The sequence below is a fragment of the Esox lucius genome, chromosome 2 (genome assembly GCF_011004845.1).
Source record: "Esox lucius isolate fEsoLuc1 chromosome 2, fEsoLuc1.pri, whole genome shotgun sequence".
In the NCBI taxonomy this organism is placed as follows: domain Eukaryota; kingdom Metazoa; phylum Chordata; class Actinopteri; order Esociformes; family Esocidae; genus Esox; species Esox lucius.
In genome coordinates, this window is record NC_047570.1 from 16,581,168 (window position 1) to 16,607,342 (window position 26,175).

General features: G+C 41.2%; 1 protein-coding gene across 2 annotated transcripts in view; it reads right to left on the bottom strand.

Moving 5' to 3' along the window:
• zfhx3 (zinc finger homeobox 3) overlaps positions 1-26,175 on the bottom strand; it is a 351,767-nt gene that overhangs the window by 236,895 nt on the left and 88,697 nt on the right. The window contains exon 1 of one of the 2 annotated variants that reach the window (XM_020053680.3): positions 217-423. The exons of the other annotated variant lie outside the window; for it this stretch is intronic. The gene's annotated coding sequence lies outside the window, so the exon portion shown is untranslated. Of the gene's footprint in view, positions 1-216; positions 424-26,175 lie in introns of those variants that run through there. 2 annotated transcript variants of the gene reach the window in all.

Genomic DNA, 26,175 nt, shown 5'->3' on the forward strand with positions numbered 1-26,175 from the left:
AGCTTTTCCACCTGCTCCCACCTGGCAGGATCAAATAGTAACACACTTCCCACAAACTTGTAAAGAATCAATAGTTTCTCCAGTAAAACAGAGCAGTCACAGTCCAGGCTCCAGACCTACTGTACTCTAAGTGGAAGAACAGGGGGGGGGGGGGGGGGGTGGGGTGGTGGGGATAGATTCCAAAGAGCAACATTTTGAAAAAAGGAATTTACTGACCTTTCTGGGTTTTTTTTCCTTCCCTCTCCCTCTGAAGTCCTACTGTTTCTTCTTGTGCTGCGTGTCCTCTGCCCACTGTGTGAGTAGTGAGACAGGAGCGGGTTCCTGCTCAGCGCTAGCTACTGTACTGACTATTAGTGTGATTTCACACTCTGCAGCCTAGCCTCCTGTCCTGAAGGGGACGGTGAATGTGCTGCTTATTTAGAAGCCGGCGCGAAGGCAGGCAGGCAGTACCTGGGCTCGCAGACAGGCTGGTTAAAGCATGAGGCAACATCCACAGTGCACAATACTCCCCCTCTCTCCCTCCTGCAAACACACACACACACACACACACACAACAAGCTCTCTCACTCGCAGGCTGGCTCGCGAGACAGGCACGGGTACAGACACACTCACACACACATGCATGCAGGCTCACAGAGGTCTCTCTACCTTGGCTAGGAAAGCAGGCAGTGAATACACACACAGGAACACACTGAACTGGCTGCTCCTTGCTGTCTGCTTCTAAGTGTTTAGAAGACAATTTCAACAAGGTATTGCTCCCAATCTACTAGGGTGATCCACATGGATGAGTTATAATATGCTTGCCACTCTCTCTCTCTCCTTTATCACTCCCTCTGTTCTCTCTCCCTCACTCCATCGCTCTCATGCTAGTTGTTTTAGCCTATTATGAAGCCCCTCTCTGTTCTGGAGGAAACCCGGTCCTTTCTCGGGTTGTCTTTCTCCTCTCAGGATGTGGGTGTGGGGACTAAACACTGACTCCTGCTTAATGTGTATTACTCAAATATATTATTTATTGCAAAGCTGCATTCAAATTCTTTTTTTAATATGCTGTTGAATGGATGCGAGGGGGAAGGGAGACTCGGTCCGTGCCTGCTTCAGCAGTGAAGGGGTGCAGCGGGGAAATTATCTGTGTGTTTGGGGGAGGCGGGGTCTGGGCTAGGGGGTAAGGGGGAAGGGGCGACTGGTCAGGATTTGGGATGGGGGGCCTGAAGGGAGGTGAAAAGAATATATAAAATATTATTTTAATTTATTTATTTATTCAATAACTCTGCTCACATTATCAACCAGGGTGCCGCTTAATGACATCACTGCCGCCTCCGCCAAGCTGTCCCAAATCAGCCTGCCCCTAATTTTTCATCAAAACGACTTCAATTCACTTCTGTATGTGTGTGTGTGTGTGTGTGTGTGCGCGTGTGTGTGAGAGAGAGAGACAATTCCACTACCAAAACATGCTTTTCATTTATGGAACACAATTTCGGTACAAAGCATCTGAGTGAACCACATTCTGAAATTAGAATAATTGATAATATTAGAGCGATTTTAGGATTTGGTGAAATATCCGAAATGTGAACATGATAAATAAAAAAATATTTTACTAACAGCCTGTTTCTCAAATTGCCTCTTGTAAGGTTTAGTTTTCTTGTTGTGTTTATTCAGATTCATTTATCAGCAGACATTTCAACACAGGATGTCATACAACTGTGAACATTTCTGTCCTAAAGTAATTTCCTCTTAAGTATTCCTTGTGTAGAAGCAATATACACTATCAAATGGACATTAAGATAATATATATGAGACCCAGAGAGACAGTGAGGAGAGTAGAGGGGAGCAGGGAGAAGAGAGTAGAGACCCAGAGAGACAAGGAGAAGTGGAGAGACCCAGAGAGAAGTGGAGAAACCCAGAAAGACAGGGAGAAGTGGAGAGAGACCAAGAGAGACAGGGAGAAGAGTGGAGAGACCCAGAGAGACAGGGGGAAGACTGGAGAGACCCAGATGGCCACTGAAATCTTACAGGGGGGAGCAGGGAGATCTTACAGGGATCGGTCACCACCCCACACGTCATGACAGACCCCTTAGCCCTATGAGAGGAGCGCTTAGCTGGAGGACCACACCAGCCGGCATCCATCTCTAATCACAACAGGCGGTATGTAACCCATCTCACAGTCAAGTTCAAGTCCACATACAAATAAATCCAGACCAATAATCAATATCACTGGAATAAAGAGGGGCCATGTCAAAGACACCACAGACATTCCATGAAATATTCAACAAAACCACAGAGTACCTGAAGATTGTGTGCAAATCCACAGCCACATGCTGTTCATAATTAACCACCGGGACACAACATGTACTGTCCAAAAGTAAAGCTCCTGTCGCTGTGGTCACACCTGTCTCCCCTAGATAAACACCTAATAGGCTGCTGTAGCCTGTTAAGACCCTACTACCCTGGCCAGGCCGGACCATCCTTGTCTGGCTGCCTGCTGGTAGGAGAAATTATGAAGAGCTGGGGAAGACCCAGACCGATCCAGTAGCCCTGTTAGGGTTTAAGCATAGCTGCCAAATGACTCCATTGACATTAGCATCTCATCTCAATCATTTCAATACCATCATAATCAAGACAATTTCTAATATTATTTTTAAAAGCCCTTGTAAAAGAAGGATATTGATTTCCATTGCAGCACCATCTCAGAACCCCACCCCCCCACCCCCCCCCCCACACACACACACACACAGCCTCCCACCACCTGACCTCAACATGGTCAGATCTCATGTCTGTTCTTCAGCAGCATTTCTTCCTCACCGTCAAAGACATGAGGATTGGCAAATAATTAGCACGCAGGGTACTGAATATTATATGACCGTTCCGCGCTCACATTGACTTCTAAATGAGTTAGGTACAGCAGGAGATGAGCAGACATGTTAGCTTCAATTAGCTTCTGGAGCTAATCCCAGTCCAGACTGCTAGAAGACCATGCTCTGACCCATAGAACCCGCTCAGATCCTTTCAGGTGACATACCTCTCAGTGAATATTTCCAATGTGTAGCATCACATGCTAAACACAAAACTATTCCTGACATGGGAAACACTCTCTGTTCTCCTATACTGTGTTTTTCAAAATTTTCCTGAATAACATTATTATGTATTATTAATATTTCTGAATTATTACTCATTTTCTTCTTGAAAATGGAGTGCTTTAATTCACATTTGAAGTACTCATCAAGGCTGAGCGGTGAAATGAATGTGGAAGGATACATTATATTTGCAAAAATGCAAAGAGCACATTAAAAATATATATCAATAATAAAATATTAACTATTAATTTCAAAAAGGTAATTTGCTGAGGCAAAAATTGCCTTTTCATTAATTCCATCACCTCATTTCATTTTTTTTTTCCAGATTACTGCTCTTACCTTTTTGAGTAGTCCTCTTAATAATATGATATCATTACATATTGAACAATGTACATCCTATTTCCACTACAAAACACCAGAACACGTACTATATATTCACTTTCATCAACCACGAAATAATACAAAGAATCTCCAGTTAGGCTCTTTAACATAGACCACTTCCCTGGATGGGATCTGCTACACAACATAGAAACACGTACTGTATGACATCCCATACCACTTTCGTTACTATAGCCACTGACTACGGATTAGAGCAAAAAAAAAAAAACACCAGGAACAATTCAGTTCTTTCATGACGCTGAGATGTTTACATGCCAGACCTCTAATTCCCACCATCACCTTGGCATGGAGACCTTGTGCAGCGTAACAGCAGATAGCCAAAGCAGCGTGTGGACAGGACGCCACTTATCATCAGGGGAGGACGGGCGGATGGACAGACAGGCCTGTTTAATTTCACACCACCAGTGGCTAAAGCCCCCGTTACTGTGGGCCCTCACAATGGAAGACACACGGGCCTGGGGAGCAGCTGTCCCTCCATGTGGGTTTGAGGGGAGGAGGGAGGAGGAGGGGGGAGGTGTGTGTGTGTGTGTGTGTGTGGGGGGGGGGGGGGGGGTTGGGGGGGGTCTAGCTCTGTCATCGTCCTGTGAGCTAGTCACAGCAGAAGCCGAGCCAGAGTGCATGCCCAGAGTTTCACAGTCACTGGGGTTTCTGGTGCTCCTGGGATATCATTAACAGTGGTGGGAGCCAGGGTGGATGGTGGAGGGGCTGACCCGGTCACCATCTCTGTAGCTGGACAGAGCCGGGGAGAAGCAGAGGTACAGGGCTTGCAGGCACGATGAAGCTGCCGCAGGGAGAGAGAAAGGTCCGCAGTGGTCTGGCGGGGCGAAGCCTCACCGCCACCAAGGCTAATGTCACTGAGAGCCCAATAGGTTTCTAAAGAGCTTTCCATTGTTGGCGGTGTTGAACTTGAGCTCTGGCCTCCAACCCAGGGGCCCGCCTGTCTACCCCTAACCGCCACACATATGTTTCAGCTGACGTCTGCCATGGCTGTGTGAGGGGGTCTGAGCAGAGCAGTGGCCGGCTTCTTCCTCACTCTGCTGAATAGAAGACGTGGTAATGAGAGGGCCCACAAAATGGCCGCTGCTTACTGATGTCCAGACACAAGACAAAAAAGTCACCCCTTAATTTCCACTTCTCTCTTTTGCTTTGCTACTTGGTCTGTTTTTCCTCTTTACTCCAGTTCTGTTTTAATTTCTTCATCCTCTCTCCCCCTTTCTCTCTTTCTCTTTACCGTCTTCCTTTTTCCTCTCTGCTACACCTTCCCCTCTCACCCCTCATTTGCTTCTGCCACCCGGCATGCGGATGCAGGCTTATTATTTAGAGACGAAGGAAGGAAGTCTTGGGAAGAGACAGGTGGCTGTGTCTGAGTGACGACAAAACCACCGGAGTGAAAACCAGTCCAAAAAAACTGTCCCCTTCATGGAAGATAATACAGGGAAATAAAAATAACTGCGCTTCCTCCTCTCTTTGGTACAGCTCAGCAGGAAAGACGAGCCGCTCCCCCCAGTAACATTTCAACTCTCCATAGAGCTCCATGGTCCAGCCTGAAATACATTTTTTCTCACTCTCTCAACATCATTTTTCTCTATTTTATTCTGTGGGTCGGTTATGCACAGAGTGTTCCAAATATTTCTCAACTGCTTTATTTCTATTTTCATAATAAGAAAAACATCAAGTTAAAGAATATAAATGTTGATTCTGTAGGATGGGGAGCAGGGGTAAAGGCGTGGAGGCTCATGGGGACAGCGACCATGCTAAATCGGTAAATCACTCCATCTGGAAGATGAACGGCGTGTTTCGGAGTTCATTGCCTCTCGTCTCAGCCGAGTGCTCGGTGCGGTGGCAGTGGGGGCCCCAGCAGGCCGGGTGAAGGTGGCCGTTGATGCGGATGGTTACAGTAGAGATAATGAAGGAGGCCTGGTGGCTCCACTACACTGGGCCCTGGACACAAACGCTCCCTTCTCTGCCCAGCCTGCTGAGAGACACAGAACACTGCCACCCCACAGCTCCCTTCCCTGGCCTCCTCGCTCTCATTTGTCTGTCTGCACCATCAGAGCTTCACAGCTCAGAGAGTCCTGTTACTGTGTATACACACAAGTTCCTAAATTAGCTCCTTCATTAATCTTTATTTATTGATCCACTGGCATTTAAGATGTATACAAGACCATTTGTACAAGGCCAGAGTTCAAAACTGAAATTCCAGTGTTTATGTTGTAGTATTAAAAATAGTGAGGACCAGAACAATATCTCAACCCAGTAAGATGTCTGCCTTTAGTGGAATCTCATACAGAAAATGCAATGAACAATTAAGTGTTTTTATCATCAGGGCTCGGCATTAGTTGCCTATAAACCTTTAATGTCCAACCAATTGTATTATGTCCTGTTCTAAAGGACAATGACAGCCTAAGGAAAGAGTCAGGGTCATTCCATTGGTTACACACATAAAAAAAAAATTGACTTGTTTTTAATCCAACCACACTGCATATACAAACAAGCAAAAGGCCCCTCACCTGATTTTAAAACTGGAATGTGGGAAAAACAAATGTAAACAAGTTGATAGAGTTTATCAAAATGACAGGCAATTAGACTGTGTCTGTGACCTTGGGTTTGCATTCTAAATGAGAGTCATTTCAGTGGTATGAAGCCGTAAGTGTTAGAAGAGAAAAAGCCCAGCTTTTCTGTAGCTGATTTCTGGACAGCCCTGAATTAAATATCCCAAAGTCTATTAGGCTAAACAGCCCGAGGAGAGACTTTCTTACTATAGAAAAATGACAGTAAACTCAGGCAATCACACTGCCAATCAATTATGCATGGATTATATTTTCAAAGTCTTAGACTGTGTAAAATGTCTTATGTTAATTTCTCTAAGTATACTTTCCTATTGGCTTCATACCTTCTTTCCTTAAGATGCATCTGCTTCCCCTCTTATTGCCAATGAAAATGACTCCTACATCTCTGACAGTCTGATGAAATGAAAATGACTCCTACATCTCTAACGGTCTGATGAAATGAAAATGACTCCTCCATCCCTAACGGTCTGATGAAATGAAAATGACTCCTCCATCTCTAACAGTCTGATGAAATGAAAATGACTCCTCCATCTCTAACAGTCTGATGAAATGAAAATGACTCCTCCATCTCTAACGGTCTGATGAAATGAAAATGACTCCTCCATCTCTAACGGTCTGATGAAATGAAAATGACTCCTCCATCTCTAACGGTCTGATGAAATGAAAATGACTCCTTCATCTCTAACAGTCTGATGAAATGAAAATGACTCCTCCATCTCTAACGGTCTGATGAAATGAAAATGACTCCTCCATCTCTAACAGTCTGATGAAATGAAAATGACTCCTCCATCTCTAACGGTCTGATGAAATGAAAATGACTCCTCCATCTCCAACAGTCTGATCCGCTGGTTAGCACTATTTGTTTCACACCAATGTGTCTATACAGTGCCTTCCAAAAATATTTTGAATTCACTTTCTCCACACTGTGTTGTGTTACGAACTTAATTCATAATTGATAAAATATATTTTTTTAATCATACATATACACAAGCAATGACAAAGCAAAATATATGTTTTTAGTTTTAAATTTGTAGCAATTTATTGAAAAGCAACTGAAATGGCTCATATACATAAGTATTCAGACCCATTATTCGGTTCTTATATAAGTATTGGAGTCTTCCTGCGTATGCCTTTACCAGTTTTGCACACCTGGATTTGGGCACTTTCACCCATTGGAAGTTCCTCTCTAACTCTTTCAGACTGGATGAGGAGCATCAGTGAACTGAGATCTTCAGATCTTCCCACAGATGTTTCAGGTTTATCATCAGGTTCAAGTGCAGGCTTTAGTGAGGCCCCTTTGGACATTTACATACTTGTCCCGTAGCCACTCCAGTGTTTTCTTGACCGTGTGCTTCGGGTTGTTGTCATGCTGAAAGATGAATGTTCACCAGTGCACTCTTCTTCAAGGGCCTCTATATTTTTCTCATTTCATCCTTCCCTCAGTCTTGACCAGAACCCCAGTCTCTGTCGCTGAGAAGCATCCCCATAGCATCTCCCACCAGAATGCTTCACTACAGATATTATTTTCAATGTTCTATAGGTGGCATGTTATATGCTTTTTACTCAGAAGTGGCTTCTGTCTAGCCACTTTGCCATTAAGGCCTGATTGAAGCTCTGCATAAGTGGCCATTGGGTTTTTGTTCACCTCCCTGACCAAGGCCCTTCTCGCCCGGTTACTTAGTTTGGTCAGACGGCCAACTCTAGGAAGAGACTTGGTGTTCCCAAACTTCAACTTCAAATTCAAACGTCAACGGCAAACCTCAACTTCACAATGATGTAGCCCACTGTGCTCATGGGACCTTTCAATGCTTTAGTGACAGAATTCTATCTCGGAGGTCTACAGAGAGTTCTTTGGACATAATGGATTGTTTTTTGCTCTGACATGCACTGTGAAGTGTGGGACCTTATATCAACATATGTGTGCATTTGTAAATCATGTCCAATCAACAAAATGTGCCAAATGTACTCCAATCATGTTGTAATGTGGATGTCAATAAGATCAAAGGACATGAGATGGTCTGAATATTTATGTACATAAGACACTTCAGTTTTTCATTTTTCACAAATTGAAACAAATATCTAAAAATGTGTATATACTTTGTCATTACAATATATTATGTACTGAGGGATGGCAAAAAAATACATATTTAATTAATTATTATTTAGGTCTATAACACAACAATATTGAGAAATGTATATATATGTATATATACATGCACACACAAGAGAGAGCCCAAGAGAGCCAGAGAGAGAGAGCAAGAGGGTGCCTTCTCTGTTGAAGGTAGAGTAAGGGGGTCAGGGGTCAGTGTTGCCTTGTCCAGGGGGACATTGACCTGACCTGTCCGGGGATGGACTCATCCAGTCAGTCCCTGAGGCCCCCGCTGTGGTGTGAGGTGCTGATAATGAACTCTGTCTGGACAGGCCGTGATGGAAAGGGGCAGGTATTGACAGGCCTGCTGACCACCCATCAGTGTAAATGAGCTGTTACAAGTGGTCAGTGTGTTCATAACAGGTCATCCTGTTGCTCCTGCAATACTGACCTGTGTAGTGTTAGTGGGTGTGTGTCTGAGAGAGCGCGAAAGAGATGGGAAGGAAGAAGGAGAAAGTGAGAGAGAGAGCAAAAGTGAGAGAGAAAAAGAAAGAGGATCACATAGTATCCTTCCATCTGATATACTTAAAAAAAAAAGAAAAGGGAAATACCACCATTCAAAATTATGACATTACACAAGCCTATCTTAGGCGCACACAGACACACACAAACCCTCACACATATACACACGAGTCACACACCCCTCCACAGAGACCTCTTGTCTACTGTTCAGTAACTTCCCAGACACTTCCTGATGATCCTAACCAATGGCTCCCTCTTACATTACATGCAACACAATACACCCTCACACACTAATTTGTTTTCTTTGGCTCTTTTTTCTTTCTCTGGGTGTAACTGAGACCTTGAATATATACAAATTTAATAGAGCTAATAGAATCATTATCAAATTCAGATCAATACAAATCCAGACCCAGCGTCCTTAAAAGCAGCAATATTGAAATACAACACTGTCTGCTCTTTCTCCATGTTCTGCCTACACCTGACACTGCTCCCTGACATGAATTACTGGACAGGCACAATACAGCTAATCAACCCTGCACAAAACAACCTTTATTAATGCATGTGTCTCTTTGATCCTGCATGGGAAAACTTTCAAAGGGAATGCAGTAGTTACTGTTTCTCAGACAACACAAATGTGATGCTTCCTGTTGCCTTGGTTGGCATTGACTATGTGGCTATGGTCAAACCGACCTAATCCTGTATGTCTCGGGAGGCGTAGGCCACAACAGAGAATTAAACTAAACAAAAAAAAAGTGTTTTCTCTCTTACTGTAATATTTCATTTTCATACAGAGACATATTGGGTAATTTTGTGTTTATTCAAAAAAAATACTATAAACTACACCATGAATCAATACAGGATAAAAATTGCAGCATACCTTGTTATTGGTAATGAGCTCATCATCCTCTATGAAAACTGGACCATCTGAAATCTCTTCAGGGTTAAGGGTTCAGACCCTCAGCTAAAATTTGATTTTACATTTTGTGCTTCTAACATTCACTGCACTGGTACCCAAGTGGTGTTTCTACGATTCAGGGTCATTTTACTGACCCCTAAGACTGGGGACAAATCAGTCATCCTTATTGTGATAAATCTCACAATTCATCCTGTAATTCACCAATGCAATTTTTATGAGAGAGAGTAGTATGTCAAGTCAGTTTTTCTCTCAGTTTTAAATGTCAGAATCTAAGGACTTTCAAGTCCATACTTGTGTCTCTCATTAATAAAATATTTTCACACGCAACAATGAAAAAAATCTGCACCTGACTAATTTTGACTGTTGCAATAGATTTTTCCCAATATTAATTAAAATTGTGTTAAAATGTACACACAGATATGATGCACAACAAAGTAAAAAATATATATTCTTACATAAAAAACGTTGAAAAGGTTTCAAAATAAGGAAATCCATATGCATGGACATATTCAGTACCAAACTCATCCTGTCAGCCTCATAAGGACCGTAGGTCACAATTGTTTCCAAAAGCATCGTTCTAGTGTTAACTTTCCAGATGAATCACCAATTAATATTCAGAAAGTGAAAACACATCACTCAGCAGACCATGGTTAAAGCATTAAACTTTAACTACGCACATGATTTCCTCTGTCAATAATACAACTTTTGGCTAAAACTTCCTGTCCAATAATGTTGATGTTGACAGCTAACTGCCACATTATGAAGTGGGGCCAGAGTTCGATGTATGGTGGATGATGTCTAGAAGGGCATGTTATTGAGGTTGCTCATTTCCCCATAGAAAGCCCTAAGGCCCTGGCTGGTCAGTGGGGACTGGAGGACACCTGATTTGGACTGAGATGATTCCACCCAAAATACCACAGCCAGTCTGACTCCTGCACAGATACTAAACACACACACTTACACGTAAACAGTACCTGTCAAATGTTTGGACACACTTTACAATACTGCGTACACACAAATATATTCAATATCTATCTATATCTCTCTATATATATATACACACACACACACACACACACAATATTAGTTGAATAGACTGATGCACCAGTTAGTTATACATTTTAGATCTAAAATCCATGTATACCGCAATTAAATAATTTGTCTGAGTTTTGGTCCAAGTATATTCTACATTAAAAAAGTAAATACTTGGGTAGAAATTGGGTAAACACTATTAGTTCTTCAACTGATGTAAAAGCCAGTAAATACAGATTCATGGAACTCCAGACAGAGACGAAGAAAAGGAAAGAGAAGCTGACCTGCCGCCAGGACAACACCAGAGAACCGATTTAGCACCATGACATAGCTTGCGCTGCTTGAGATAACTCATTATATTACTGTAGATAAAGGTTTGCACTGTACACATCCAATAGATCATTTAATTCATTTAATCATTAACAGCAATCAATTCCACGTGTACTTATCCCTAGTCTCATCTGATTTAAAATAGCATACATAATAATATTAGATTATTTGTATGTACATCAATAATCTGTCACAGATGTTACAATCATTTACCCAGGCCAAATAATTAAAAAAGGGAGATCTAGGTACATTTCTGTCTATATTTTCCTTTGTTTAGATATTGTAATATATATATGTTTTCTTTAACTACAAATACTATTAATGGAATACATTAAATAGGAACAAATAAAAAAAACATAACGAAGAAAAAACATCTAAGAGTTTAGTTATATTATGCTGTAATTATCTGCTTTAATTCAAAGAATGTGTATTTCACATAATATGATTTGAGTTCCAAATCATAATAACGAATTTTTGCAATAATTGAATGTTAGCTGAATTGTACAAAACCTTTAGAATAAAATCTAGACATATTAGTTTTGCTAAAATATGCTCTAATTTGCAGAAGAGACATTTAAAATAGTCCCAAATGTGTGAGCTCTCAGCATCTCCATCAGAGCACTAAAACACTGGATGAATTTAAGGTAACGACCCCAACACAAGCCCAAAACCGGCTGAACACAGAGATCATCTAGATTATTCACACGTCCATTGAGGCTGAGCTCCACTGAGCATGTGCAGGCCACCCTTGACCTTTGCCATGAACCAATTAGAGGTCAAAGGTCAGTTGCGGACAGAGCCGTATCCCCAGACTCATTCAAACAAAAGCGGAGAAACATCTGTTGTCACCCTGAGCGTCTCCCACAGCTGCCCCTGTGAGTCGGCCAGGCAGGGCTGTGTCTGGGAACGGCCCAAAGTCAAGTGCAGGCTCCGCCATATGCTGCCGACTGGACACTGCACTCAAACTGGAACATGTTATCTAAAGGGAATCAGTCATCTTAAGTAAAACGTGCACAGTGTTTGAAATTCATGTTAAGTAAAACCTACACAACATTTAAAATTCATGTTAAGTAAAACGTACACAGCGTTTAAAATTAATGTTAAGTTAAATGTACACAGCGTTTAAAATTCATGTTGAGTGAACGTAAACTGCTTTTTTTACTTCAACATATTCATATGAATTTTAAACCAATGAAGCATCCTTGAAGGCAAACACAATGCATTTGTCTGTTTTTAAGGTTACAAAAAACCTCTGTCAATATTTCCTATTGAATAGTATCAGCCATTTCCTTGGGCTCCCTCACATGTTTCAAACCTCTCCTTGTACCTCACCACAGTTTTCACATTTTAAACTGGCAGACTTGATTCAACTAACCAAAGGCTTGATGATTAGTTGACTAATTGAATCAGGTGTGTCACTTTAGAGTAAAAACTAAGATAGAAAAGATCAGGGGAAGCGCTAGGAGACACCTTGACCTAATGTATTTTCATATCAAACCAAAAAAAGTCGGGTTGTAATATTTGACAATGCCCTTGACTTGAGATCATATGTGTATCGGAGTTCATGAAGACCGCTGAACAAAATCCAACGTATTCTATTTAAAATAAGTACACTAAATGTGGATGTACAGTCTCCTGGTTCTCCCAGACATGGTCTCCAGCGAGTGTGCTTCATGTGGCTAAAGAGACATCCTGAATGAAAGTCTGGGTGGGGTTCACCCTGAGTCACCAGACCAATAGCATCGGCACGCACATATTCACTTCCTCTCCCTACCCTCCCCTGCCTAACATTAGACTTTAAAGGAACTGTCAAATGATGTCAATACCTGGATCAATAGCTCAAGACGTCTCAGTTTCCCCTCCAGCCAATGAAGTGCATTATCCAGCTCGTCTCAGCCTCAGCACCAGCGCAGCTACAGGGGAGAAGCTACTGTTACTTGGCTTGGTGTGGTCTCTCTACATACGGTGCATCATGCTACATTTCCCGCTGGCTAATGTGCTTCTGCTGATCTGGATCTGCTGGGCTCATGACTGCATATAGGTACCATGCATGGATCTCATCCATCACACAGCAGGAGCCATTACTGTCATTTAAAATACATTTAAAACAAATCTAGGGGCCTGAAGAAAGGGGCTCCTTTCTATCAGTCCAATCGAGCGGACGTATCGCAATGTCTCTGCTTAAGTTTCGGCATTTTGTAAAATGGCTTAAGTGTAATGTTGAACGCTTACATTTTAGGCCTTCAAATTATCTGAAATATTTTGAGAAATATTATGATATATTCATTATTTGCTGCAATGTATAATATGAACATGGTGTGATAATTAATAACAAATGATCTTTAGGTCAACTGATAAGTGCAGAGTTGTACTCGGCTGCAATGAGAGTTTGTGATATTACGGAATCCCAAGACTAAGCACCATTCATTTGGGGATTTGTCTTGGGAACTAGCGAGGGCTAAATCACATGTCAGTGTGACAGAGCCAGTTGAGTCAGTCTAGAGAGGGTTTCAGAGGACATCAGTACCAAGGGTCAGCACCAAAGTCACACACCATCCTCCTGTGTTCTCAGGTGAGGCTCAGTAATAGACACATTCCCTTTCAATTCTCACCTAAAATAGAACGCCTCCAAACACAGCCTTAATTACATTCTACCCAATCACTGTTTAAATGTAACCTTCCCACATTCGCTCCCAGCCCCTCTTCCTCCCACATTCTCACCACGCCAGAGGGAAAATGAAGTGTGTTCCTCATGAGGTCTCCATGTATTTCAGTAGGTAGTAAAGAGGTCTGCAGGATATGGGATGGATATATTATGTATATGGGAAGCCAGCGGTGAGGTTTAAGGAGCCGCCTGCTTGGTCAGCACTGAGCGTACTGGAAATGCGAGCCGGTAAAGTACACACAGCTTTATAGATCCCCTTTGTATGTAACTGAGCAAGGTCTATTGACCTAAATTTAATTATTTTACCCCCTCGCCTCTCTTTTTCCCCTTCCTTTCACCCTCACAAAGACAACCCTTCCTGTTCCAAAAAGAAAAGTATTTTAATCTATATTTATCCAAAGATATCTGTTTGGATTAAGATGCTTGGATTGACCTGGTATGCTGATGTAGTTAGATAAAAATACCAGTATGGATGAACGTCTCTACATAAAGGAATAGCTTTTCACCAGTAGCAATCATTTCTTTTGGACATAAACATTTCTAAGGATTTAAGCTCCACACATAGCTAATTTAAAAAATACAAAAATAAAGGGATTATCAGCATTACATTTGGGTTGCAGAGAAGTAAACAGGTATATCTGTCACCTCCCTAGTAGCAGACTGCGCATGAGATCTGTGCTCGTAAAAGAAAGGGATGAGAGGATATGGATAGAGGAGGTGTGCAGGCTGCATCCAGCCACCAAGCGTAGCCTCAGAGCCCTCCATCCTCTCTGGTCACATGACCAGGGTGCCGGCAACACATCCTCGGCACGGGGAGGGGCCAGCCAGCCGCGTTCACTGCCGCTTGCTCGCTCGCCACCATTTTGTGTAAGTACCTGGCTCATTTGTTTACCTGCATGATAGCAAATGTTTCATGGCTGCAGTCATGTCCAACTGTATTTGAATGTGATTGTTACCCAGAGCTTGTTATTCTGGTTGAGGTGAATATAGGCTACGGAAGGTAGATGGAGGGATGCTACAGCCGAGCCCGTGAATTAGTACACCCCAACCTCAGCCCCCTCACTCCCCTTTATTTAGTCAATGTGGTCTTTTCTCTCCCTCTCTCCTTTCTCCTGTCCATTCTCCTGCCAGGCCCCTTACCTCGCCGGGCTTCTACGTGTGAGACACATATGGTGCGGTGAAATTGCAGACGGTGAGAGCATGCCTCTGCTTGTCCCGACTTCATCAGACGGATTAAAGAATAGGATGGAAAAGATACAAATAAAATGATGATAGCTGGCCAGGGGTGTTTTTATCTCCTCTCTCTCAGCCTCCCCCTTCTGTTTTAAGAAGAGTGGAACATCAGATGACAGCCACTGGGTGGGGTACAGCGGTTTGTGAGGAAAGGTTGTCTGGCTGCTGAGCTGGACAGGGTATATTTGGCTCTGACAAGGGCTCACTACAAAGAGAAACCAAATTGCGTGGTGAGCGCTGTTCCTACCTCAATCTGGCCACTGTGTTCACTTAAAAGCTGTGCCCAATTAAAAAGGGAGTCGGGGGGTGCAGCAGGCGTTTTCTTTCATGATTACTTACCCATCTCCTCTGATGTGTTCTCTTAAAAAAACAAACAAAAGACAAAAAAGTACCCCTGCAAGCAAAATAGAGAAGTAGAAATGCGTGTGTGGAGGTGGGGTTATTACCCACTCAGAGCAGGGGATGGTTGGACCACAGGAGAGGGAGGAGAGAGAGAGAGAGAGGTCACACCAAGACCCTATCACACAATCCCACCCGCTTTCATCTTAGCTTCATATGAGACTGATCAAGGGAGCAGGTCATTACAGGGCCTAGGTCTCTGTTATTACCCACAAACCAACACTACAGAGTTATTGCTACCATCATCAGAATTACCCTGAAATACAGAGTGTAACCAGGGGAACTATAGTCTAATGTACTTTTACCTTCCTGTACTTCACCCATATAGATTTACAGTTAACAACAATACAGAAGTACTATTGACAATAAGTGATACATTATCCTTTTAAAATTGCTATCAAACAATAGCATATCTATTTTACTTAATATGACTGTACAGAAATTTAAATAACCCATAACAACAGGCTTGAAAGAGTAAAACTACTAAATTGTATATGGAGAATAATGCAGAATTCGGTTTAGTGGAATAAATAAAGCTGTATGTAATTGCACATTTGTTCAAACAATGCACACAAAAATGTTTTCATGGGAATTATAGAAAATGCAAGTAAATAATAATAATATAGTGTTTTATTCTGGGATTTGACATGCACCATCCCTGCTCCCATATTTGAGACAACAAAAATGCAATCTTGACATCGTGCCCCAGCACCAGATAATATTTGCTGTTTGGAGACTGATTTTCTTTTGTTCCAGGTTTTTATAAACCCAAGACACTTGAAATTTAAACCCAGTTCAACAAATATTATTTGCCACAGGGCGAGGTAAATCTCTTGGCAAGGCCTTTCAAAGGCTTGGCCTGGGTTTGTTTACAATTGATCTTATTTAAAAGTGAATTTTTGTTTTAGTTTTCAAAGGCTTACTTTCTGCCGTGATCTTACAGGTCAACGCAATGATGAATGGCCTTTTTTCCATTTGGAGACAAAAAGTGAAATAATAAGAGCATCATTACAGACATGGCCCTGCTGCTCCTCTGGTCTTGTTTGGGTCGCCAACGCCTGCATGCAATATAAAACACATGCCAGCTCACATGTTCAACCACAGACCAAGACATCCTCAGACAGAAACCAAATCAATACAACTTACAACTGATACTAATTATTGTGATTGATTGCAACTGAAACGTTACAGTTTTAGACATATATGTGTGTGTGTGTATTGTATCAAACAACTGGCTCTTCTATTGTTTAAAGAAGTATGTTTTCTGTTCTCTCAGTCAGCCTTTTGAGTGACATTAGTGACATTAGTGACAGAGAGAGAAACAGGCGGGGGGGCCGAGAGAGATTGAGGTGACAGTGTTCTCAAACCCCCTTCTGGCCTAGCTAATTCAACCCCTTCACCCCTGACCATTACTCTACTGAAAGTAAGCTGGAGACTGAGCTGAGACAATAAAGCATCATTCATCTTCAGACTTCAGCTTGAACTTGAATAGTTTACTAAAGGCTGAAAGTGACCAGAGAGTCACTTGCTGCATGCAGAAGAGCAGAGGTGAGAGATGAGGAGGTGGAGGCTCTGGCTGGAGAAAGGGAGGGCTTGGAGTGTCCCTCTCCTTCCCAGAACAGAGCAGAAACTCTTAGGCCATGTTCAGAGGGAAGGTCAAGAACTGTGGGTCTGAGTTAAAGCCTGCCAGTCCTGGGGAACACAGCGGACAAGCAGAGGGCAGCATTGCAGTGGGATACCCTCAGTAAAGAGCCATTAATGTGGACTGCACCTCAGAGAGCCCGGGGGCTGTAGTGACCATACAACCACCAGGCCGGAGGACATATGGGATGCACCAAAGCATCTACTGAGATACACTAAACGACTCCTTCCCCCGAACACCAGAACACCTCGATGAGATACACTGAAACACACATTCAATAACGCCAGAACACAGCACTGAGATACACTAAACAACACATTCACAGACCCCAGAACACAGTGCTGAGATACACTAAACCACTCATTCACAGACGCCAGAACACAGCACTGAGATACACTAAACCTCTCATTCACAGACCCCAGAACACAGCGCTGAGATACACTAAAGTTAAACTACTCATTCACAGACCCCAGAACACAGCGTTGAGACACACTAAACCACTCATTCACAGACACTAGACCAAAATTACTGATAAAAAAAAAAAAATCAATACCACCACGGTCACCAGTTGTTCACTGTAACCAGCCAATAACGCCACAGATAATACCAGTTTGTTATAACCAGCCAATAACCCCACATTCGAGAATTGTTCACTATAACCAGCCAATAACACCACAATTGATAGTAGTTCGCTAAACCAGTCAATAACACCACAGTTAATAGTAGTTAGCTAAACCAGTCAATAACACCACAGTAAATAGTAGTTAGCTAAACCAGTCAATAACAGCACAGTTGATAGTAGTTTGCTAAACCAGCCAATAACACCACAGCTAATAGTAATTTGCTAAACCAGCCAATAACACCACAGTTAATAGTAGTTTGCTAAACCAGCCAATAACACCACAGTTAATAGTAGTTTGCTAAACCAGCCAATAACACCACAGTTAATAGTAGTTTGCTAAACCAGCCAATAACACCACAGTTAATAGTAGTTTGCTAAACCAGCCAATAACACCACAGTTAATAGTAGTTTGCTATTAGCAGTTGAGGTGCGTCACAGTGCAGTACCACTTATCAAAGGGCTCAAGCCATGCTAGTATTTTAAAAATGACATCTCTGTCTATCGTGTCTTAGTTGAACTGATAAGAGGGTCCCTGGGGTGCATCCATGTTCCCAGAAACCCCCTCCAAGGCTCTTCAGGTTTACATGTTCCGTTTGACTATCAGATCAATACTTGCAAATGACTTCATCACTTCAAGGAGGCAACTCTCTGGACAGAATAGTCTCACAGTTCCCCAGGACCGTGCAACGGGGAGCCCAGAGGTGCTAGTCTTTTCCTAAATCCAGCTTACTGTTTATTCTGCTGCAAAAGATATTATATGTTAGGGATTTATATCAAATGTATATGCAATATTCTTTAATAAATCTATATTTCAGAGCAAAAAAACATGTAATTTCAACAATAACTCCACAGAATAAGTATTCTTAGTTTTGTAATAACACAGAGGGACAGCAGTAAGAACAACATATGTTGTGTCTGTGGCTATCCTACCTATCTACAGTAGAGGGAGAGCCCCACACCGTTCATGGGGTTAGAGACAACTAGCTGATAGGTAAGGAACAGCCTTGATATCACACAGCCTTTGTGCCCCTCTTTTGTTCTGACAGGACAGGGGAGATGTCAGGCCCAAACCTCCCCAAAAGGTCCCCCAAGCCTGGGAGTTGGAGTGTGTAATGGGTCCTGGCAAGAGTGTTGGTTAATGGGGGGCAGAGGGCACTGGGTCTGGGTCGGAGATGTATTCATGTGCCTGGACCCAGGGTGACACGCTTCATCCCCACTGCCTCAGGCCAGGATTAGGACCGGGGCTAGGGCGTGCGCCACACCGCTCAGCCAGCCTCTTAAAGCCAGCAATAATGCAAAATAATTTTCATATTAACCTCGCCTCTTTTCTCTGGGCCTGACAGTGGACAGGCCTACTCTCTTTGGTGCTCAAATTATCCTCAATTACTGAGGAAAGGCCAGGCGAAGGGACGTCACCTAACCTTCACCATCTGTTAGGTTCAAAGCCCCGGCAGCCGGCCGGCCCGCCTGTCTCCTGCCTCCCCTGACCTTTCTGCCTCGGCCCGCTCCCGCACCCTACGCCCCTCGACCCCCCCATGCCTCATCCTCCTCGGACACAGCTGGGAGGTACGTGTGCACACATCACATTAGGGGTGGGGGGGGGGGGGTCATGTCACACTTCTTCAACAAAAGTATGAATATTCAAAACCAAGCGATAAAGCTTGAAAGGTGTATCAGAGAATAGGTTAAAACACTGTGGGGTAATATTTGTCTGTTGTCATGTCTGAATAGAATATAGTTCTTTAGACATTTTGATTTTGCTGGTTTAAATGCACATTGGTTACATTTATTAGTAGCTAGAATAAAATATTTGTTTAACCCCTTTCTAACCTTCTGTTGAATTAATTTAAACGAATTGAATTAATTTAAACGAATAAATTCTATTGATAATTAATTTCACAAAATAAATGCAATTAATCATAATATTGCTAACTCATTCAGCATTTTTCTTCTGAATGACCAATATTTTTTTGAATGCTTAAATTGGGTAATTAAACCAGAAAAGAAAACATTCTTAATAAAACCATTGGGATTGAGATTGGTTTATTAACAAACAAATCAAATTAGAAAACATAAAAAATATATTTTATTTTAAAAAGAATATCAAATTACAGCCCTCCAATTATTTCCTTGCATGTTTGTTCTTTTGTCTTTTATCTTAAATATAGCAGTAGTTGGCTTTAATGAAACATTCGTCTGTGTTTGGGACTGTGCTAGTGAAATATTGAAGAGCTTTTATTTTTCCTATAGCACATGCCCCTCTGAATAATTCAGACAGCGTTTTCTGTTTGTTTAAAACCTGTGTGTTTTAGCAGTTCCACTGTGTCCATTTGATTTCACTGTAGCCTGCCATCAGCCATTCAGCCAGCCTGGACACTCAGGAGGCCCCGTTCTCCAGTCATCTGGCAGGACCTGACGGCTCTCAAATAACTTTTAATAAGTGGGATAAATAATAGATGGGCTGTACACTAAAAAACAAGATGAGAGCAACAAGCCCTGAATCAGGACAGACACAAACACAGACAGACAACCGGCAGGTCCCAGACCAATCCCAAGTCCAGCACAGCCGCATCCCACACGCTCTGCTCCAGACCTAGACCCACACAGGTCAGGGGTCATGGACTTGACCGTGTGGTCCCCAGGAGAGTGTTCACTTGTTTTTGGTATAATTTGGGATTATTCTGCAGGGGGCCCATGCTTAGCTAACATTATGCTTCATTATCCTCCCCTCCTGTCTGTCTGTCTGCTTGTCTGCAGGACCCAGGCATGACCAGTCTATTTTACTTCACCGTGCCTTACAAGCCTTTAATCAATACCTCCAATTGACATGATTGTCCATTTAAATACATTTCAATTGACATTTATGAAAAAAAAAAAGGAAAGTATTACTGTTGGAAAAAAAAAATCCTGTCTTATTATGTTATGCCGAGTAAGCATAGGGTTACTATTAAATATTTTCAACATGTAGAAAGGTTTGAAGGGAGCTACTGAAATAAAAAAAAATGTATAGAGGAAAATATAGAGGAGAAAAATAGCAGAAAATATGCTTGCAAGTGAAAATATGCTAAACGAACTATATGCTTTTTACATTTTTGTCACTTAAAAAGGAGGCTGATATTTTTCAGATATACGCTAAAAAGTGTGATCATTAGTATTATGTGTGCTTCACTCTAAGAGGGTCCCTTTGGGGGACACTTTTGGAGAGACATCCTTTCTGATATCAAACAAACCCTGGATGCATTAATATTGTATTAGCCCCAGTATCACAGGCAGTCTGCTCAGTCAGGTACAGAGCATTTCATTGACATGTCCTCATCATATTAATATTACACTTATCAAAGTAGAGCGGGAAAATTACAGCAAAATGTGCAAAATTACCGGTGAATTTTCCTGTATTAGGAGTCTAGTCTAAAGAGAAGAACAGATAATAAAGTGCTTATTTAGGTCACATATTCTATGTATTGCACAACAAAGACCATTGCCGCAGGAAAGGCGTGGGGAGGGGAGGGGGGTCAATATATGACACGCATCACCAGCCAAGGCCAGCAGAGCTGCCCCCCAACACAGACAGCGCGAGGGGGTGCCAATCTCCAGCGCTAGAGAGACAGGTGCAAAGGCGCTGGCTACTGTAATATCGGTAAATACATTTCTATTCATAATACGTTTTTTTTTTTTTCATTTCTGTCAATGCTTTTTTTCAATTTTGCTTTCCCATTTCTTCAGTTGTGTATTCATCAAAACATAGGTTTCAAATTAAATGTAATCTTGTTCGTTTACTCAAATTATAATCAAAATAATATAAATCTGAACAAATCCGTTTAAGACAGTTGATTTTAAAATACATTTGGAGAACAAAAAAATGACAAAATATGGAAAATATATCAAATTATATAGCCTATGTAAGCTAGCGGTATTGGGCCAATGCTCTTTGGTCATTGTGTAATTCAATTATCTATGTGTGATTATAGTAGCCTATTTACTGTTTGCCTGTTGGGGATTAGCTCCCTCTCTACGTTTGGGCACTGTGCCATCTATAAAATTAACCAAATAAGTTCTAACCACGTGTCAGGTTAATACATCACTGGCTAACAAAAGCGAATCGCTTTAATGGGAGGCTTGGAGGCGGGCGCGTGCTTGTTTCTGTGCCAAAGTTAGTCAGTCTCATTTGAATGTGAATAGTGTTTACCACTGAGAGCTGCTTGTAAGGACCTTCTGGTTAGAATATACAACAAGCCCGCTTTCTAAAGGGTTTCAATTAGGCGGTAATAATTAGCCGACACCCATTTGAACCAATTAGGGATGATTAGCCTTTATGGAGGGGTAATAGCCTGTATTAATTACCCGGTGGCCAACTGTTGAGGAATTTGGCAAGTGATTCAATGACATGTTTATTCTACCCATTTAGTATTCATTACATTCTAATAGAGCAGATATTACGCTGATTAAAATGATTAGCCTATAGTAAATTAGCTAATTCTATGATATGCTATATTGTCATTTAGACACAATACTTTCTTTGTTCCAGTAAAAATCTATGTTGTTGATATTGATAAATTGAAATATAATGAATCCCTTTTCAAAACATAAAATACGAAAAGCTTTGGGTCTATTTATGGAAATATGCAGAAAACATTTCACCATCCCTGCTGCAATGCAGTGCAGTTGTCATCGGTTCCTTGTTTCAGTACATCACTTACCTAAAGCTGTTTATTGCTAGAAATAGGAATCTAAAAAGAAATTGTAACTGGGATTCTATTTTTTATTCTCATAACCATGGTTAAGAGACAGTATAAATAGTAAGACTCAATAAATACGCTGAACCGAATTGACCTATAGCAAATGTTTTCATTGTTCAGGTATTTTTATTTGACGTTATACGTGGGCAAATAATTGTAATACACGTCTGAAACGTTGCTACTATCCACCTCATATTAATCTCAAGTTGCATTAAAAGCTTTCGAAATACCAAAGCTTTTTCTCCTTTACGTTTGTTTTCACACTCCTTCCGTCCTCTTTCCTCCGCTAGACATAAATAATCACGACTGTTCACTATATTTTCATAGTTTTCCCATGTCTTCTTCTATCCAAGAACCAAAAGAGCTTCATACATCAAAACATGATACAGTTATTTCAACAAAGGTGGAGAAGACTTGAACTCTGCCTTGCGGCAGATATGGGCCTACAGTCTTCCATAAATGATGTCATATAAAAATAGTAACATGAAACGTCAATGCAGGATGTAAAAGTATCTATTAGCAAAACATTTTTGATCATTAATCAATTAACATTTCTGAAACAAAATCCGTTTGTTTCAGCTTCCACCATGCAAGCTGAGTCTAACGAAGTTAAACCACAAGGACACGAAGGGCACAGCCAAATAAATAATAAATACATGTTTCTATTTATAAAGGTGATAGTATCATTCCCTGTTATCTCCTCAAGGTGACAATACATCTGTCATTTTATGACCAGATACGATCTATGAAAATAATATTCAACAGTAAGATTTTGATGCTGATAATTATGATGATGCAATTAAAATATCACAATTACAATGCAGTATGTTTACTATGCCCTTTTCGTTATTCCATAACAGAAAGTAATTGTTGACCATTTGTCACATTGCGTCCGGTGACACCAATATAGCCTATAATTGCCCTCATCTCACCACCAAATAACAGCTGCCTCTCGTCGTTTCAACTCCTAACAACCACCGGCAAGTTCAAGTTCTCCGGTGCAGATGACCGTGACCAGGTTAAGACCAAACCACCGCAAAACGCTGATGGCACACACAATACTCAAGCCTTCCGTTAGGCCTATTAGTTAAAATGTATGTACATTTTGTGTTTGGCCTAAATGTAACAAATCAACAATGTAATAACTACGGTGAAGTATAATTATTATTTTTCTTATTGGGGAAAAAAATAAATTTTAATAAACACTCGTCGTTGTTACTAGTCTGATTAGGCCCATACATTCTCTCGGTAATGGTTTTACATTTAACCAAGAGTGTCAATCGTTAGCGAACTACTACTCATTAGTTCTAAATTATGTTCACTTTCAAAACGAAATTGTGCATTGGGACCTCTAAAGGACAAAGGTTATCTAAACATGAACAAAAAGAAAGTGCACGCAATCAAAAGAAAGGTAGCTTCGTAAAATTAATACCCAGTGAAAACTGAAATCAAACCTCAGCATCAGTGAAGAAAGTTTAACATCAAATATATAATATCAAATAACCTAGAAATGGTACATTTTAGCAACTTCTTCACTTTTATATGCAAGTGTAAACCCACGCGTAACTACTCTCATACGAACGCAGTAAAGTTTAATTATCTTTTTTACTGTAAGTTAGTGGGCTATGTTTAGTGGGGTAAAGTCAGCCGACAGTTTCTGTTGATTTTCTATGCAAAACATATTTAACTTAAAACAATTCAGAGACATTCACGCAGGTAAACGTTATAGAAGTATTAGTGCATATTAGCAACAACTTATTTAACGAGAACTCGTGTCAAAGAACAGTTACAGTACATTAGTCAGTGCACATACTGTTTCATTTTTAGAAGAAACAAGATATTTAAAAACGCATAAAATCTAATTAGGGTAAACACTTACAGAATAACTTAAAAACGATTTAATATTTTGGTAAGTAATTCCACATTCTTATTTTCGTTATGTGCCTACCTGCAACATAATCTTAAAATAAACGACATTACATAATTATCTTTTCCTGGAGAACTATCTTTTCAGATTTCTTTTCTCAACTGTTGGTGAGGAAAATTTGCCTACTGAGGTGTGTGTTTAATGAAATGTTTTGTAAATGTGTGTACTTTATCACGTCAATATTTCAAACGTATTTCTAAATTCCCCTTTAAATAGTGAATTTACATAAGTGACCTAAAGTATGCTAATCCAGCCATCTGAATAAAGGCCACAACAGTTCTAAACTACCATTTGAAAAGCTAACTGAAATCAATAGCAGATATGTATTTGAGCAGGAGGCTCTTTGTGCAACATACATGCCTAGATTAAAATAGACATGTGATGCACATGTAGCCTATAGTGTTTTTAGCCTAAAGGACCTAAATATACTAGCATCATAAGGGGACACATACAGGATGGAGAAAGTGTCCAATACTTGATGACTTTCATCTCTGTGAAATGAATAAGACTTTTCCATCAAGGAACTCAAATTATTCATTGGCTCTTTTTCTGTCCTTCACCTGCACAAGCTGGTGTGTGTCACTAGCCAATTCCCTGTTTAGAAAAAAAAATCATGCACCTGTAAGATGAAGGTAAAACGGTGCCAGCGTACAGTATAATCTCCATTGGCTATGGATATTACAGACAAGTTCACCAAGTTGCTCACTGGACAGTATACTAATCGATTAATGTTCAATAACTGTTAAAAAATAGAGAAAATGTTTGATTAAACTACTACACCTGGGACACCTATGGAAATGTAGTAACATTTTACAGTAAGGAATAAAAATGCAGCCCTCAAAAATTTACATTCCATGTTTTTTGAGTAGGCCTAAGTGTGAAGATCATAGCTAGGCTGATTCACTGTGCACTCTGGCCAGAGTTTAATACAGGGTTGGAAAGCAGAAATCAGTCCAAAGGGGGAAATGAATAAGATATTACAAGAAATTGATTGCATATAAAGTTCCCTCAGTAAGTATAGTAGTATGAATTAATAGGACTGGATCTTGACTATTCATAGACTGCTTTAACTCTATCAATGGAACACTCTGATAGGCCACCTGTTATTTTCATAAGACTAAATCAGTGAAAATGCACAGGAATGGAAGACCAAAAAAGTACAGAATGAAAGGGAGAGAGAAGAGACGGGAGAGAGAGAGATGTATGGAGAGAGAGAGAGAGAGGGAGAGAGAGAGAGAGGAGACGGGAGAGAGAGAGAAAGAGAGGGAGAGAGAGAGAGAGAGGGAGAGAGAGAGAGGGACAGAGACAGAGCCACGGATGAGCTGTGGTCCCAGGTGCCTGTGTTGTTGGCAAAAAAGCATGCCTGTAATGCCATCATTAGGGCCACTTTGCATGGAGGAAGAGATCGTGTTTCCGGAGAGAGTCCCTTCATGGCAGCCAGGTCACGGCTACGGGCCTCTGCCTGACATGTAATTGCTGATATTGATTATAGGTTATCATATGCTGCAGGCTATTTGTAAGATAATGCCGCAGGGGTTAATTTGTTAGCCATTAACCTCTTGGGCTTAGGGCTGTGTACATGTGAATTAAGTTTAAAACAAGTTCTGACTGGTTGACCCAGGCTACACCTTCTAAATGGGTTGGTAATGAGGTTACATTACAATACAACACCATCACAGGATGACACTCAGAGCGCATTTTGCTGCGACAGTTTTTCAAGAGAAGACTGGGATCTTTCTAGCACACACCTTCCTATACTCTGAAAATTACACTTCTCTCACACTCTCCACAAGCAACTCCTCAAGGCCTTTTCTGCGCCTCTACTTCTGAAAGGGTTTTCTCCATTGACAAATGCGAGTTAAATTTACATGAAACTCCTTTTCCCTTGATGAAAACGGGCCTGCATGGCAACACTCAACTTCGTGCAAGTCAGGCATGGCTGGTGATGGAAGTCTACAGCTGTCCGTCAGACAAGAACTGTTAGATTAACTCAAAGAGTCGTGAATAGAAATTATAAACCTA